General features: G+C 43.9%; 1 long non-coding RNA gene across 1 annotated transcript; it reads left to right on the top strand.

Moving 5' to 3' along the window:
• The first annotated feature begins 3,176 nt into the window (after window positions 1-3,176).
• On the top strand, window positions 3,177-13,435 carry LOC148183981 (uncharacterized). The gene is made up of 3 exons (XR_015772961.1): window positions 3,177-3,322; window positions 11,037-11,154; window positions 11,330-13,435. It is a non-coding gene; the product is annotated as an uncharacterized LOC148183981 (long non-coding RNA).
• Window positions 13,436-15,281: the final 1,846 nt, after the last annotated feature.

The raw sequence follows: 15,281 nt of genomic DNA, 5'->3' as shown, positions 1-15,281 counted from the left end.
AGCTTGAATGACAGAAGATGTGCTTCCCCTGCTGAATCCCTCCTGTGCCTGTGCTGCAGGAGCTGCAGACTCGCAGTCACCACCACGTGTGCTCACTTGCAGCCATTATGGAGCAGATTTGAAATAGTGCCTTTGCTTAAATGGTTGCAAATGTTTCCCTGTTATTTCAGTTGGCAATCAAGCCAGTACTTTATTTTCTGTTTATTTTCTCTCCTGTGCTGAGAAGTGGGAGAATACTCTGCAGCCGCAAGACAGAAACCAGAAGTTGGGGAGCAGAAAGGTGCACCAAAAGACAGGTCTTGTCATAAAGCAAAATGTGCTGCCCCAAGCACACACATTTCAGTCCCTGTTTCTTGCAGCATCACTTTTACTGCCCTGGCTTGATCTTCTTCCACCCAAATGTATGAAGCACCTTAATATACCTTTGAAGTATCCTGAAGTGTCCTGAACTCTCATTTACGTTTGGTTCTCCTATTTCCACAACTTGGTTCAGGTCTCGGTCCAAAGCCAGCAGGTGGCAGGAAGGCTTTGGGCTGGCTCTGGTGGCACTGGAGCCCCGGGATGTTTGCCGGCGCCTGCCCCTCTCAGGCATGTTAGTCACTGCTCCTTGGCACAGCACAGCCCGTGATTAGCATTTCCTTCCTACGCCAGTCCTTCATGCCGCCGCTTCAGCTCTGACTTTTTGTTTTCCTCCTTCCCCCCTTCCCAGCCAAAGGGGAGAACAATTCCTGGAAAAGAAAAATGCTCTTTCCCCTGTATTGCCGAAACCTTTGCAAGGAGCTCTGGGGAGGAGAGGGTCGACTTTGGAGAACATATGGCTAAAAGCATTTGGGGGTTTTCAGATGGTAAATGACCGATGAGGTCTCAAAAGGGTTTTATTTATAAATGATAGACTCCTGAGAGAGAAATAATTGCTGCTCTCCCAGGCGTAAAAAAGCAATTCACCTGACATAAAACCCAGGGATAAAATTAGCTAAATGAAAGCAAGATATGGCAACTGTATTAAGCCGCTTTTTTTTTTCCTCTCTCTCTCCCTTCCCTGCTGAATGGTGAATCATTTTAATTTTGTTTTCCCCTCCTTTCTTGGAAGGAGAAAAAAAAAAAAAAAAAAAAAAAAAAAAGCCAACGCCAAAGCAGTGCCTTGGGTCTGAAAGAACAGATGGTGCCCTGGGCGGCCCTCCGGAGCGCTCGGCAGCGTGCATTCCTCCACTCCAGCACTCAGATAACTGAGTTATACAGCACACGACCATCTGGTGTATGACACATCTTGTGTCCCCCGGACAATGCCCCAGCAAACCTCTTCAGGGGAGAGGTTAGTTTCTAGGGTAACAGCAGCATGTGCAGCTCCAGGCCTTATTGAGATTCAGGGCTCCTCACTTGTCCCTATTCTTCTCCTCCCTATTGTTGTCACTTGAGCTTTTGCTGCTTGGTTACACCGAGACTGACAATATCCATCAGTATTTTGTCCCCGGCCCAGAAACCATTGTCTCCAAATTTTGTTTCATTATTTATGTTTTCAATATCCAATGGTTGACTGAAGCATCTGCTGTAGAGTGATAAGGCAAGTGCCTATTGAGGAGAGCTGTGCTGCTGCCTGACAACGATGGTTTGAATTATTTAGGTTGTGGTTGGACAAGCATTTGCAAAAGGCAGGGTACCCATGAAGCACTGAGGTGACTTTATTTATTTCTCTGTTTCAGGTTTTTTTAGGTGCTCACATCTTTTAATCCAGACCCCAAAAAACTTAAAGCCTCCGTAGAGAAGTCAGCACTGAAGAAGTAGCGCTGTTCATTGACTGGAGGGCTCTGGATGTTTTCTTGTGGGAAACTATTTGGAACTGGGGAAAAAAAAAAAAATGAGGGGTTCACCTTCCCTTTAATTTTCTGTGGGGTTTGTTTTGAAGTGACTTTGGAGTTTGAGCCTTCATTTCTTCACTTACTTGAAGAGCCAAGGTCTGGCTTATAACCATGGCCAAGCACTATGCACGGTAATCAAAAATTCTGTTTCAGCAAGCTAATCTTAATCAGCAAAAATAAGTAGGTGTTTTCTCCACCACTACATGTGCCCCACTGAATTGTTTACTCCATTACAGAACAATTATACCAGCAGTGTTACCTTCCTCATGTACCTGAAATTGTCACAGCCAGCCAAAATCCCCCCAAATTCTGCTTAGATCTGCATGAAGTAGACTGGTCATTCAATGGAGTGGAAAATACCTGTCCAAAAATGTAAAACATCAAGCATGAGGTCTAAGCATTAAAAACACACAACTAAGAAAGTACAGCTGATGCCTAAGCAAAACTTGCTTAACTGCAGGCCTCAGTCAAGGTATGAGTAACTCCAAAATATTGCACTGCATGTCAGGTTCAGGTCAAGTATTAGAAAACCAGCAATAACAGTGAAGAGGGGTTCTGTATGCTTGTATGAAATAATAATAACTATGTACATAGATATTGTGATAAATTTTCCATAACATCAAGTCTGATACATTATTTTCACACATTTATAAATGGAGATTTTACTTTCAAAGTAACATTTGTAAAATACAGATATTGGACCTTAAAGGCAAATCTTAAATCATTTGTCTAAAATTGAGCTACTATCAGGAAAAGAGGAAAAAAATTTCGGGATTTTCCCCTTGTGAAACATCATTTTTTTTGTAGATTGGTGGCAGGAAGTAACAGTGAGATGCAACCCTGAGCCTGGTTTTAAATATTCTAATGAAATTCAGTGTTGAGTTGCAGCATGTTCTGCCCCTGACCTGCTCGTGAGGTGTGCCATGGTAAGTGCATTTGCTTTATCACATGCTTGAGTTGGCATCTGATCATACAACAGAGACCACACTAGGGTGCATGTGCAAGAGGAGGAGGAGCTGATCGTGGGCAAGCCTGGCTTAGCTGTGTTTCGCTTGGCAGCTTTCAACAGTGAGGAGGAAGGGACAGAGTTCCTATTTTCCTGTCTAAGTGTTGAAAGCTGTCAGCAATTTGCTCCACCAGAGCCTCTGCATTACCTGTGTAGGTGTAAAACCCTCCACTCAGCCAACCAGGCAGAGCCAGCTGGGAAGGTGCAGAAGCACCTGGGCTTCAGGTGTTTGTGAGTGCTCAGGGAAGGTCCAAACACCCAGGTCTGTCACATGGACTGCAAAAGGGGTCCAGCTGTGCAGCTTTTTTCCACTTCTTACAGCCCTCCCATCTCCAGGGATGGAGTCTGCAGTTCTGAGGTGCCTCAGCATCTCTCCAGCTTCAGAATATGAGAACAGTTGAAAGTGAACCAGAGCAGGCTGTCCCCTCTGCAAAAGGTGCTCTGCCCTCCATGCGGTAAGGTGAGGTGTTTCTATAAGAATTGTGGAAGCTGCACCCACTGTTGAGCCTTCAACTGGAGCACTCTGATTACTTGAGCTGGATGAGTTTTTCCTGAATGTGGCATGGAGCAGAAGAAGGGTGACAAGGGTGGTCAGAGGAATTAAAGGGCCTGTGTCAGGAGTTTCTCTGTCTAACCCAACAGAACAAAAGGCTAAGACTGGTTTCCATAAACATACAGGAAAGACAATTGCAGTTTCACACGAAAGGCAATGTTGGTATGAGAACAAATGTGGAAATTGTCCACTAATAGATATTTTTTAAGGTTTCTAAACATCAGAGAAGGGCCTTTGTGCAACAACACTCTGGTGAAAATGTGGGGAACCAAACCTCCAAGCTTTTGGGTGACACTTGATCAATTTCTGAAAGAGATGATAAGTTGTGATTGCCTGCAAAGGCAAGGAACTGGTCCTCATGACTCAGAACATCTCTCCCTCTCTGGTATTTCATCAGTTTTAAAGCCAGAAGAGCCCATTAGATCATCTGGCCTGAATTTCTGTATGATCCAGGCCATAGATCTCACCCAGTTACCCTTTGCTGAGCCCAGCAATTTGTCTCACTTAGGCATTAGCTTACCATCACCAGAGAAATTATATATACCTCTATATTTAAATATATATTATTTTTGATAACTATTTAAAGAAAAGTGAAGGCACACAGAGGCACAAATGATCCAGCACAGTGATGCAGTATGGAAGCAGAAGAGAGAACTCGCTTCAGTTCTATAAGTTCTTGCCTGCAGACTTCAGCCTAGAAGGGTTTGTCCAAAGGAGCTGGTTTTATTTCCCTTGAGGAAAAGAGGAGTTGCCATTTTCTTGCATCCAGAATAAGAAAGGTGAGCCAGGCAAATCCTGCATATTGCAATATCCCTGCCTTTACTGTCTTGTCACTTCAGGGGGCTAATTAGGAGCAAATAGGGGGTGAAAAGAAAGCCCAAGGGGTCTCCATCTGTGAAAGCAAAGGCTGCTTACATGAAAAAGCTTAGCTGAACCAGGAGGGAACCTTCATCTTTCCAATTTTACATAGAGGAAGGACAAGGTACAGAGTATATAAAGCTTTGCTCAAATACATGAAGAAGTGAAGAAGTGAGCATTTTTCTAGGATTGTACTAAGATATCTGTGTACTGTTTGAGGGCCACACTTGACCATGCTGTTCTTCCTTTGTCCAAACCTCTGAGAGCCAGATGAAGCCAACCAGTTTTTCATATAATCTATTTCATTGACAGCATAGCAAATGGCCTCTTAGCAAAGAGGTTTCTCTTTGGAAAGGATCACTGAAGAGTCAGAAAAGCAAATTAAATTAAGAAGCATAAAGCATAGTGCCATGGGCAGAGGGCAGAAGAATATACTGCTGTTTGCGTGTGATCTAAGTCAAAGGTACTCAGTTTTTTCCAGGAATATCTGAATACTTTCATACTTTAAAAGAATAATCATGGCACAGACTGTTTAGAGGAAAAAGCAAAACAAAACAAGTGGGGCTGTGAGACATGATGCAATTTGCATCTAAATACCTTTTAGAGATAAGAACGTGTTCAGAGGAAAACACAGTATTGCCAGTTCACGAGACTTACTTTCTGGTATCTTTGTGGGAACCAAATGAATTGCAAAACATCTGCAAGGTCCAAAGTGTCAATTATGCCTTTATGTACGTGGAGGAAATGTCACATGATGGAGGCAGTCATTGGACATGGTCAATTGTAGGGTTTTATCCTTTGCTTAGCCTTAAAGCCTCGCTCAACAGTCAGGTTAGACAATGGCACTGTCAGAGCGGGAGATGGATCAGTTTGGCCACTCAGAGGAGGTGCTTATCAGCACAGAAAGTGTCCCCAGCCTCGGACAGCACTGACATTTCACTTGCAAAGCCTGGCTGAGGGCTGCTTCAAAGAAGTAGGCTTCCAGATTTGCACGTCCAGAAGCAGCCAGAAACGAAAAACCGAGCACAAAGCACAGATATCAGCTAGGATTTGCAAAAGTAATCATGCAAATGAAGTCATTTTCCAAAGTTTCCCTTAAATCGGATCTGTGTTTCTTGGTAAGATTTCTCCTCCACGATTTATTTTTAAAAATGCCAACTTTGCAGAAGGATCTTACAGGAACATATAAAAGGAGGTTGTGCATCATTCAAGGGCCGTAGGAGCTGCCAAATGAGAAGAATGGTTTTGAAAGGCCCATATGTGTGACTCTGAATGCCAAATATCCTCATTTTAATGGCTTGTGTGTTACAGTTTATATTGAGCACTTCAACAAGTCCCAGTAATATTCTTTCTGGATTTACAAACTTGCACTGCTTCTCCAGGAAACTTTTAAATCCAACAACATTTGTAATACACAGTTTGTGTGTGTTTTACTACAGACAATGTCTACACAAAACAGCATCTACATTCTGTAAAATAGCTCAGAAATGCCACTGGCACCGTTTCCAGCTGCGCTCCAGGCCGGGCTCTGATCTCTAGTTTACACCATGGCTGATCACTCTCTAGTCCATGCTATCCATGTGTCAGATGATATGTTTAGGTCCTTCAAAGCCCACACAGATGCTGCCAGAACCTGTGTGCAACAGTCATCTGCAAGAGGGGCTCTGTAGGGCACATTTTTGTGGAAGTTAATGGAAGACATTTATGCAGAGAGTCCTGCAAAATGGGACAGTTTCTCCAAAGTCTGGTTTCTACGTTTGTGGAAAGAAAATCAACAGCCTGAACTGCATCAGCCTTGTCAACTCCACAGCTGCAACCATCATCCTCTTACTCTTTAATTACACATTGTCACATGCAGATTATTTGCATCAGCTCCCCTCCCATCATGGAAGCTTTGGACTGAGCTTGTAAACATTATTTTTAATTATTATATTATTGCATCATTATGGATGCTTTTGTAAAGCCTGCGTGACTGGGCAAACGTGTTTGGCTTCACTCTGAGTGTGTGTCCCACCAAATGGGATGCCATTAGCAAGATATGAGCCAGGCTGGATAAGAAAATGAGCAGCAGATGGGGGAAAGGAGGAGGCAGGCAGAGGAGATGTTTGGTAAGGAGTTACTAACTCTTTAAAGCACTTGTGTTTCTGCTGCCAGACTGTGGTGTTGTTGGTGCTGACGCTATAACACCACCCTGGAACCTACACCAAAAAAACAGGAGCCTGAATTATGTAACTTGTAAAAAGTCTTTTGAGAGTCAAGGTAGGAATCTGTAAGGGATTCTAGATCTGTGTGATCCAGGCAAGGAGATAAGTGAGCAGAAAGGGAGACATGCAGAACAAGTGTTTTCTATTGCTTTAGAAAGCATGCAGCCAAAATTGGAAATTAAGCATCAACAATGAAATCTATTCTGAATTGGAAGAGCCTTTCCTCTTTGGAACACTATTTTAACTTGGATTTTTTTATTTAGTATAGCTGTATTTACCAGTGCAATGTGAGATAGAGTTTGGGAGAGGTTTTACCTACAGGAGTAATCTCTGCATCCACCTGCCCTCGGCCTACAGCAGCTGTTCAGTGCTTGTTCTGTCTAAAGTACTGGTCAAAAGGCTGGCTTAAATTATACCCAAGAGGAGAATGATGGTTTTGCTCTGGTTGTGATGAGCTGTCAGTAACTAAACAAGTTATGACAAGGTAACCCATACACCTAAAGAAGAAAAACAACTGGAAAAGGGTTGGAATTTACTCTGCTGGGGAGGAGTAAGTTACCTAGTAATCAAAATGACAGCATTTATTTAAAGCTTGTTGGATAAGCCTACCAAGGCAGGTATTCCAGGAAAGGGTGGAGCTCATATCACAATTCCAGGAATGAAAAGGGTTTTTATGAAGGGAGCAGACACAGATCATGTGCACTGTGAGATAAACCACTGGACAGGTCTGAAGTGCATCACCGTTTGGGATGGGTTACAGCAACACGAGTTTGGCTCCCATTTGTAAGGGAGCATGAGGGAAGACTGCTATACAAGACAGTTCTAGCAGCAAAATTACCTGAAGGGATGATTCCTGGAAACTGTTCTTAGTTTGAGATGTATGGCAACAGTTTCCCCGTGCCAGTGAAGCTTGTGTAATATCACTGCAAAAGAAAACATTTAATACAGTGTAAAATCCAGCATCTGATGGTGAATGGATCAGGCTCCAGCCTTCAAAACCTCTCTGAAGGAAAACAGTAAATGCCAGGAGGGGTCAGATTGTTGTCCATCATCTCTGTGGGAGAAAAAAGCTTATATTTTTGGGGAGGGGAAATCATACAAAACCATACATTTTCTAACTGGCCAAAGTGATCTGTTAGAATTTCTTATTTCTATGTTGGTTTACATGTTTAGAAGAATTATCTACCAACTGAACTGAACTCAAAATATCAGTGTCCAGTCCCTCCTCTTTGAAGACCTCACCAAGAAAACAGCACAAGAAAGTGCTTAATGGATTCATACTGTTTTGGGTATGGGTTCTTGAGAAGTTGCTAAGTAACCACCTGAGAGGGGTAGATTCCTTTAAAGCCAGGTGTGCATGGAAAAATGCAGGTTTATCTGAAGAGAAACTTGTATTTCTTCAAAACTTTATGCAGCAGAGTCAGTGACTGCAGTATTCCTGTCCTCCACAAAGGGTGAGGTAGATGCCAATGGCTCCTCTCAGGAGCTCTTCTTTCACCTGAAAAGACTCCAATCCACTTATTTTACACATGAGAGATTTGTATTAAGAGATGGACTTTTTGTCACACACTTATCTCAAACATAGGCAAAAAGTGTTGGCATTTACTGAGCATGCTGAGAAATATACCAGATGGGGACTGTCCAGCTGGTAGTTCCCTGTGGACTTGGGAATATTGGTGACACTTCCATTTCTTACCCTGCCATAAAGATTAGGATAGAAAGTTAGGAACTACCAACATATTTCTTTTGCAAATCAAGGACTGCTTTTCCTCCAGCTGCCTTGTGCCTCCTCTCTGGCAGATTCACTGCTCACAGGTCAAATAAAAAGGCAATTTTTGCCATCATCTAAATGAGTTTTCACTGAGATTGCATAAATCCAGGCCTGAATATCTCCTGTTGGAGCTGGTAAAAATACTGTTAGGGGATGCAGTGGAAGCTGAGCACTCTCCTGGTTACACAGACCATAGGATAAAGGTGGATGTCTCCCAGGAAATGAGGCTGCACAGCAATTTGCTGCTATATACCAACCACACTGTGGTTTAAAATGAATGTTATTTAGCCTATGAACAGGGAAGGCAGTGGATTAAAACAGCAGCTTTGCCATTACTTCACCAGTGATGATCTGGTGATTTGCAGCTTCTGAATGCATAGGATTACTGAAAGTTTTTGGGCTTTGTTGCAAAAAGGAGCTTTTTAGCTCTTTATCTGAGCAGGTGGGGTGGAGGTGGGAAGTGTGATCAGATTGCAAAGCATCCTGAAAGTGGACAAAACCTGGTTTGTATGCACCTGGCACATAATTGACTTCAGCTTGCAGCCTCTGAGCACTGTTGTGCCCTTTGCCAGATCCATGATGTTCACAGGTGTGGGGCAGCCAAGCAGGAATACCCTCATGAATAAAACTCCTCCCTGCTTGCTCTTTGCTACCCTCATTACCTCATTCCTTCTGCAAAGAGCCTTGGAAAAGACCCTGTCCTGGGTGAATAGCACTAGCAGCATGTTCCCAAGGAGGATGGAGGGGCACCTATCTAGGGGTGATGTTTTAATCTTTCTGTGTTTATCTATAGAGAAGCCAACAAAATGCTGCATCGTCTCCTTTCCCTGTTAAACACAAGTAAGGAAAGCTTAGGATAGTATTTTTCTTGTGGTATACTTTGGACTTCTTAGTTAAGTAGGTTTGTCTCTTGTAGAGAAACCTGCTCTTTATCAGGAAAATATCAAGAGCAGAAAATGTGTGCTGAGCTGCCAAAAAAAGCCCATTCATCTGTGATGTTACCCTCAAGTACACAGCTAGGGTTTAACCAGGTGTACTCTCTAGGGGAGCCATGCAATGTCCCATTTGGCAGGTGTGTAAATGCTACTGACAGAGCACAGTTTCAGCTGTTGGGGTCTCAGTAGTTGCTCAGCTCAGGGTCCTCTAGGAAGAAGCCAAGGCAGATCAGACTGGAACAGGTTTTTAGCATATCCTTCTTCACAGTGCAGTGTCTTGATCCCAAATCTATCCACCTCTGTTCTCCTTCATCTCAGGGCTCCTCACTTACCCTGGGAATGCTCCCCCTCTCACAGACCCTTTCACTGCAATTCCATTTGCTTAGTTTTCCTCCCTTTCCACAATCAACTGCACAAAACATGTTAAGGGAAGTTTCTCATATCTAATCAGCACTGTCAGGCCCCCGTGTTTCGCTGAACCCAGCCTGAACTCTCCTTAAGATGGATTCTGGCAAGAAGGAAGCACCAGCCAGCCCAAACTGTGAACCAGTTGAGATCCTCACCATAAGGAAACAACGTTTTCCAAGTACAGTCACAATCCTGTACTTTAGTTCTATATTATTTTGATTAAACTTTTTTTTATTATTTCCCTTTACACACTTAGAGTTGGCCTCACTAGTTGTCCTGTATTTTTTTTGGACCTCTAATGTGTTTATTCAAACAGCATTTGTTAAGATTTGAGCCTTATCTCCTCTGTTTGAATACTAGTGCTGTCGCTTTTTTGTTAACTTGTCTGTCTGGGATGCTGTATGTTTTGGTATCTTTTTTTTACTAAATACTCCTCTTAAGAATACTGTGTTTGATTTTGCATAATGGTAGATTTTGCTCCTGGAACAACTCTGCCACCTTTCTTTGGCCAAATTATGAGTTATTAATGAAACATTATCTAACATGACACTTAAAGTTTTAAAATCTATCCAAAAATCAACATTTAAGTACCTTAATTTTGCTATCACTCACCTGGCTATTGTGAAAAAAGCATTGCCCTCATTTTAAAATCACTTCATATGTTTTTGTGTAATAAAATTAAAACTGTACATACTTGTCTTAAAAATCATCAGGGTTACTCGTATTCTCTGTGTTATCACTGGAGATTTAAATGAGTTGTGTGCTCTGTGGCCAATAAAAACACTTGCTCTGCAATTTCTATTCTAATTGCTGCAGTCAGATTGGAGTCTGGGTCTGGAGGAGTTTGGGAAGAATGGAGCAGGTGGGAAGCAGGATGGCAACAAGGGTCAAACTTTGTTAATTCACAGATGAAATACAGGAATATGTTTCAGTGGAATAGAAATTAAACTTTGAGAAATCAATCCTTCTAGCCCAACTGCATGGATAAATATCAAATGAGTCAGAACTTTATTATTGCCTTCATTGGTCTAAAGAAGCAGACAAAACTGTCAAGGTGTTGGAAGTGCACGTGATGATCTCAACTAGTAATTTTAAAATCCATGCAATTTGTTTTCTTTATCTCAAAACCAGGGTAGTTCTGAAGTGCTGTGTTAGAAAGGTGTCAGATACAAACTGTTCCAGTGATGACCAGCTTGTTTGAGAAGTCCAGCTGCTGTGAGAACAGGAGCAGTACAAAGATCTTTATTTCCTCACTCCAGCATGATTAGCTGCCCCCCAAACACCTCCCTTAGCATCTTGCAGGTGCTGGTAAAACTTGCTGCGTTAAGCATCACATGAGCTGTATCTCACTGGGGTTGAACAAGTGACTTTAGCTCCTGGTGGGTGGCTTTGGACAGGTGTCTCTGTCCCAAAATAGACTTGTTTAATTGTTGCCCCTTTTCCAGCTGTAGCTCTTCCATCTTGTAACCAGAGACGGCACAGGTTACCTCCACACCCCTGTTTACCGAGTCTGGAGCAGCAGCTTTGTTTCTTGCTCAAGATTAAGGTCTTAACAACAGGAGTGTAAGTGGGACCCCTCAGACACTTCTTCACCCAGAAACACGGCAGCACGTGAGAAAGTGTTGTCAGTGCCTCTGTTTGTCATCCCCTCACTGCCTTTGGTTTTATCCCCCAAAACTGGGAGGTGAAATTGTAGTGAGACATGGTACGACCTTACACGTTTGTTCTCTTTTTCCAGGTGGATGCTCAGCGCTTTTGGGCAGCGAAGTGTCTGTGTGAGTCCATTCCAATGCAGACTTTTGGAAAATGGCTCAAGCGATTATTTTTTCCTAGAATGCCTGGATGCGGGGGATGCAGGGAGCGCGTCCCCAGAGCTCCCCATTCTCCTCCACCTTTGGCTGTCACGTTCTCCGCTCCAGCAGCAGCCGGGCGGGGGCTGCGCTGGGGATGCTCCCTGGCCGGGAGGAATTGCCTGGGCGCTCTCTGTGCTCGCGTTTGCGGAGCGGCGGGACCCTGGGGAGGGTCTGTCCCCTCCCGGCGTGCGGCCGCCGCGGGGCCAGCAGAGGGAGCGCACACGACGCGGTGCTGTTGCGGTCCCGCTCCCGGCGGGGGCTGGGGGTGTTCGGGGGAAAGCGAAGGATTTCCCAAAACGGCCCGTCTCGCCCTTTGCCCACCCCGGCCGCAGCTCCACCGAATGTGATTTTTCCATCGTTTTATGTTGCAAGGCGGTTTGGGCAGTTCCTGTGCAGGGCTGAACCCGCACGCTAAGAGTTGTGAGTCTTGGCTTTGTCCCCCAGAGCATCTCTTCTCTAACCACACTACAAAATCCACAAATACCTTTTTAAGCAGACACCGTGTCTAGGAATGTCATCCCCAGCATGCCACTGATACTTTAAATGTGACTATCGCCCCTGCAGCCCTTGTGAGCGTCTCTGATTACAACTGCTGAAGCTTCCATGTTCTGGTGGGCTATGCAGCCCAGCGAACGACAACTGAGCTCAGTCCCAAACTCTAGTGGCCCTTGATGCAGAATTGGTTGGAATAAGTCTTTTGCATGAAAATGATCAAAATTTAAAAAGAAAACCAGGTCATACAAAGAAAACTCTTGAAAAGACTTAGTCATAAAAAGAAATTTATTTCTGCATCTGCCACTTGGAAAGCACCAGCTGCTTTATAGACAAAATCCACCCCAAAGAGCCTGTGATGTGAGACCTCGGCCTCACAAACCAATGGGGAGCTCTTCCACCTGCACAGAAATCCATGGATTTCAGGGGAGCCTGCATGAAACATTTTGCAGTAGACCTGAAGCCAGTCACACAGATGGGCAATGTGACATTGGTTTATCCATTGCCCTTCATTATATCCTTAGCCCCCCTCCTCCCTGTGCCCTAGCTAATCTTTATTTTCCATGTACAAAGAGGGAAAAATGGCTACTCCAGATGTCTCTAAGCTCCTCTCAAAAGCCATTATCTGGCAGGTCTCTCTAGAGGACTGTGCTAACTGTGGGAGTGTTGCTAAGTGGATAATAGTACCTATCCTCTATTTTCATGCTTCTAACAGTGAAAGATCTGGAGATGTCTAATACATTTTCAAGCAAATCACCAAGACAAGCAATAGCAGGGATGATGGGGAAGGGGAAAAAAAGCAAATGTTGGAAGGACCTGGGCATTTTTGTGGAGGACTAATCAAGCTTTGATCTGCGGAGCCTTTTTTTCCTTCTTCTTTCCTTTCCTGACAAGCCCCAAACCTCCCCTGCCCTGTGAATGTTTCCCTCTAATTTTGTGTTCTTACTGTCTTTCTCTGACCTCTCTAAGACTTGGCTCACAGCTGCCAAAGTCTCCCCTCCATCCAGGCTGTGAGTCTGTGGGTTGTTTCACTCCAAAATTGTCTTCAACAGCACCTTCTGAATTTGGAGAGAGCAGACACTCAAAAGGAGGTAAAAAGAATGGTCTCTGGCTTGCAGAAGTCCCAAGTGTTTAGTGAGGTGGCAATACCTTCTAACACAGTGAGTTCTTCTGCCACTTCTCATTTCTGAGTGCAGTCCCATCAGAAGAAGGTAGAGAGGATCCTAGTGAAGGGGAAAGGAAGAAGCTTTGTTATTCCTCTCCTGTGTACTCTCAAAAACCTGGGGCACTTTGGAGGCTGACACAAGGCAAACCTAAAACAGGCTCATCCTGGAGGAGTCTGTGATTGCCAGTGCAATCTGTGCAATCACAGATTGTGCCATCCTCTTTTATATTCCCCTGGTGGGGTAGAAGCATTTCGTACCAGCCAGCCACCCTGGTGGTCCCAGCTGCACTCACTCCATGTTGTGGCTGGGGCCAGCAGCACAAGAGGAATTACAGCAGTGATGGAAACTTGTTCCACTGAGCTCTATACTTATTTATCTCCTGTCCAGATCCACCTGAAAGGCATAAATATGTGTGCTGAGATTTCTGTGCTAAGGCTGGAGGGTGGAAAAAAAAACTTTGAGGCTAAGTCCAATCCATATTATTTTTCAGAGTTTGCCAGTAGATAGGGCTGTATCAAGACACAAGGTGGGCACTCACTCAAAGCAAGGGACTGCTTGAGGCAGCAAGCCAGCCTGCAGTTCACCTATTCCAGAGTAGCGGGGCTGCTGTGGTCAAGGCTGGGATACAGGAGCAGGCATCAAGGAAGAGCACTGCCTGTGTGCTTCTGGAATTGTCCCTTTTCCTGTCAGGGAGCAGACTGTGTCAGCGTGTTTGTGCAGCGTCCATGGAGCAGCAAAAACCTGTCTTGCCTGCAGTGACCAAGGTCTTCCAGCTCGCTCTGTCTGTAGACTGTTGGTTAACTCAGGTAAGACAGTGAACCACAGAAAATCAGATACTGAAGTAGCCACATACACACATGAAGACATAAATAAATGCCATCTATGCAGCAAGCACAGAAAAGATTAGCGTCCTCTTAGATATATGTTTGAGTACTTCTGCTTTGGTTATTATCCCAACAAATATCTTTGGACAAAAACCTCTCAGCCTTTTTATCTTTTTACTGGAGAGGGCATAGATTTACCTGCGCCTGTGCTTCCAAAGAATACATAATTCAGATTTACCATACCCTCTGCTAAAGATTCCGTGACTTAATAAGATATAGGAATTTGTCATTCTGTTTGTAACGTCTTCAAGACACTCAGCTTATTTTAAGCCATAATACTGCTGCCCTACCTAAGAAATTATTCTACAGCAGCTCAGGTAGGCTTTTCTTGTTGCTGGTACAGGTCTTTTTAGTCCTATTGATATGTAACAAAAATTATGCTCATGGGTGCAGCACTCTGGTCCGTGTTTGAAACCAGGTTTGGAAGTGGTTGTGGCTAAGCACATCAATCCCAAGGGTAGCCAGGGGAGCCAAGCCATTGCCTTTAATTAGGTGGTCCACTTGGCTAGGGGCGCTGCTATTTTGTTCAATAACCTTTACAATATTTTTTCTAATCGGCTCATGTTTTTTTTCCCGTCTTTTACTAACCCAAATCTGTATTTTCTGTCTCCCTGAAGAATGAAACTCAACCTTAACCACTAATAAATTCATTTGGGGGACCACAGGACATTAACATGAGGCAAATATGAGGCAAAGATGCAAAATTAGCCTGCGTGCCACCCATGTGACAAGGATCTATCCAGCTGTGGAGGGCACTTATTTTACAGACAGTAGTATCCGTTGTGCTTAAAATACACCTCGAGGGTACAGCAGGGACTGTAACATGTTAGAACCCTGTGCTGAATTGAGAGCCAGCCCCAGACTTTGCAAAAAGGAATGGTTGCTGCTCACAGCTTCAAGTGCAGCGCAGAAAGGACCTAAGAAAGAGGGGGAAAAAAGCAGGAAAGAGCTTATGCTTGGATGTCTAGGGCCATCTGCCACCACAGAAGTACAATACTGGATTCTTGAAATGTAAAAATAGATCTCAAAAGAGACATGTTTTAATGAACTGAACACAAAGAAACATGGTCGAAATAAACTGAAAACAGAAGCAAGGTTCAAGGATCTGTTTGTTAAATGAACACCCAAAGCCAGAATATGTTTTTAGTGCTGGAGAATGCTGGCTGTCTGGTTTCTGCTAAAGCCTCTGGTCTCTCTTTGGGATGCATGTGGGAGAAGGAGGGGGTGAATGGCAGCCCTTGTTTTTCCTCTCTTGAGGAATCTAATTATGTATCAATTGATTTCAAAGCCTGGAA

Source organism: Pseudopodoces humilis, chromosome 7, assembly GCF_049639895.1.
Source record: "Pseudopodoces humilis isolate 2021_Gansu_Grassland_sample_001 chromosome 7, ASM4963989v1, whole genome shotgun sequence".
In the NCBI taxonomy this organism is placed as follows: domain Eukaryota; kingdom Metazoa; phylum Chordata; class Aves; order Passeriformes; family Paridae; genus Pseudopodoces; species Pseudopodoces humilis.
The sequence above is the reverse complement of the archived record's forward strand: the minus strand, read 5'-3'. Positions and strand labels throughout refer to the sequence as shown.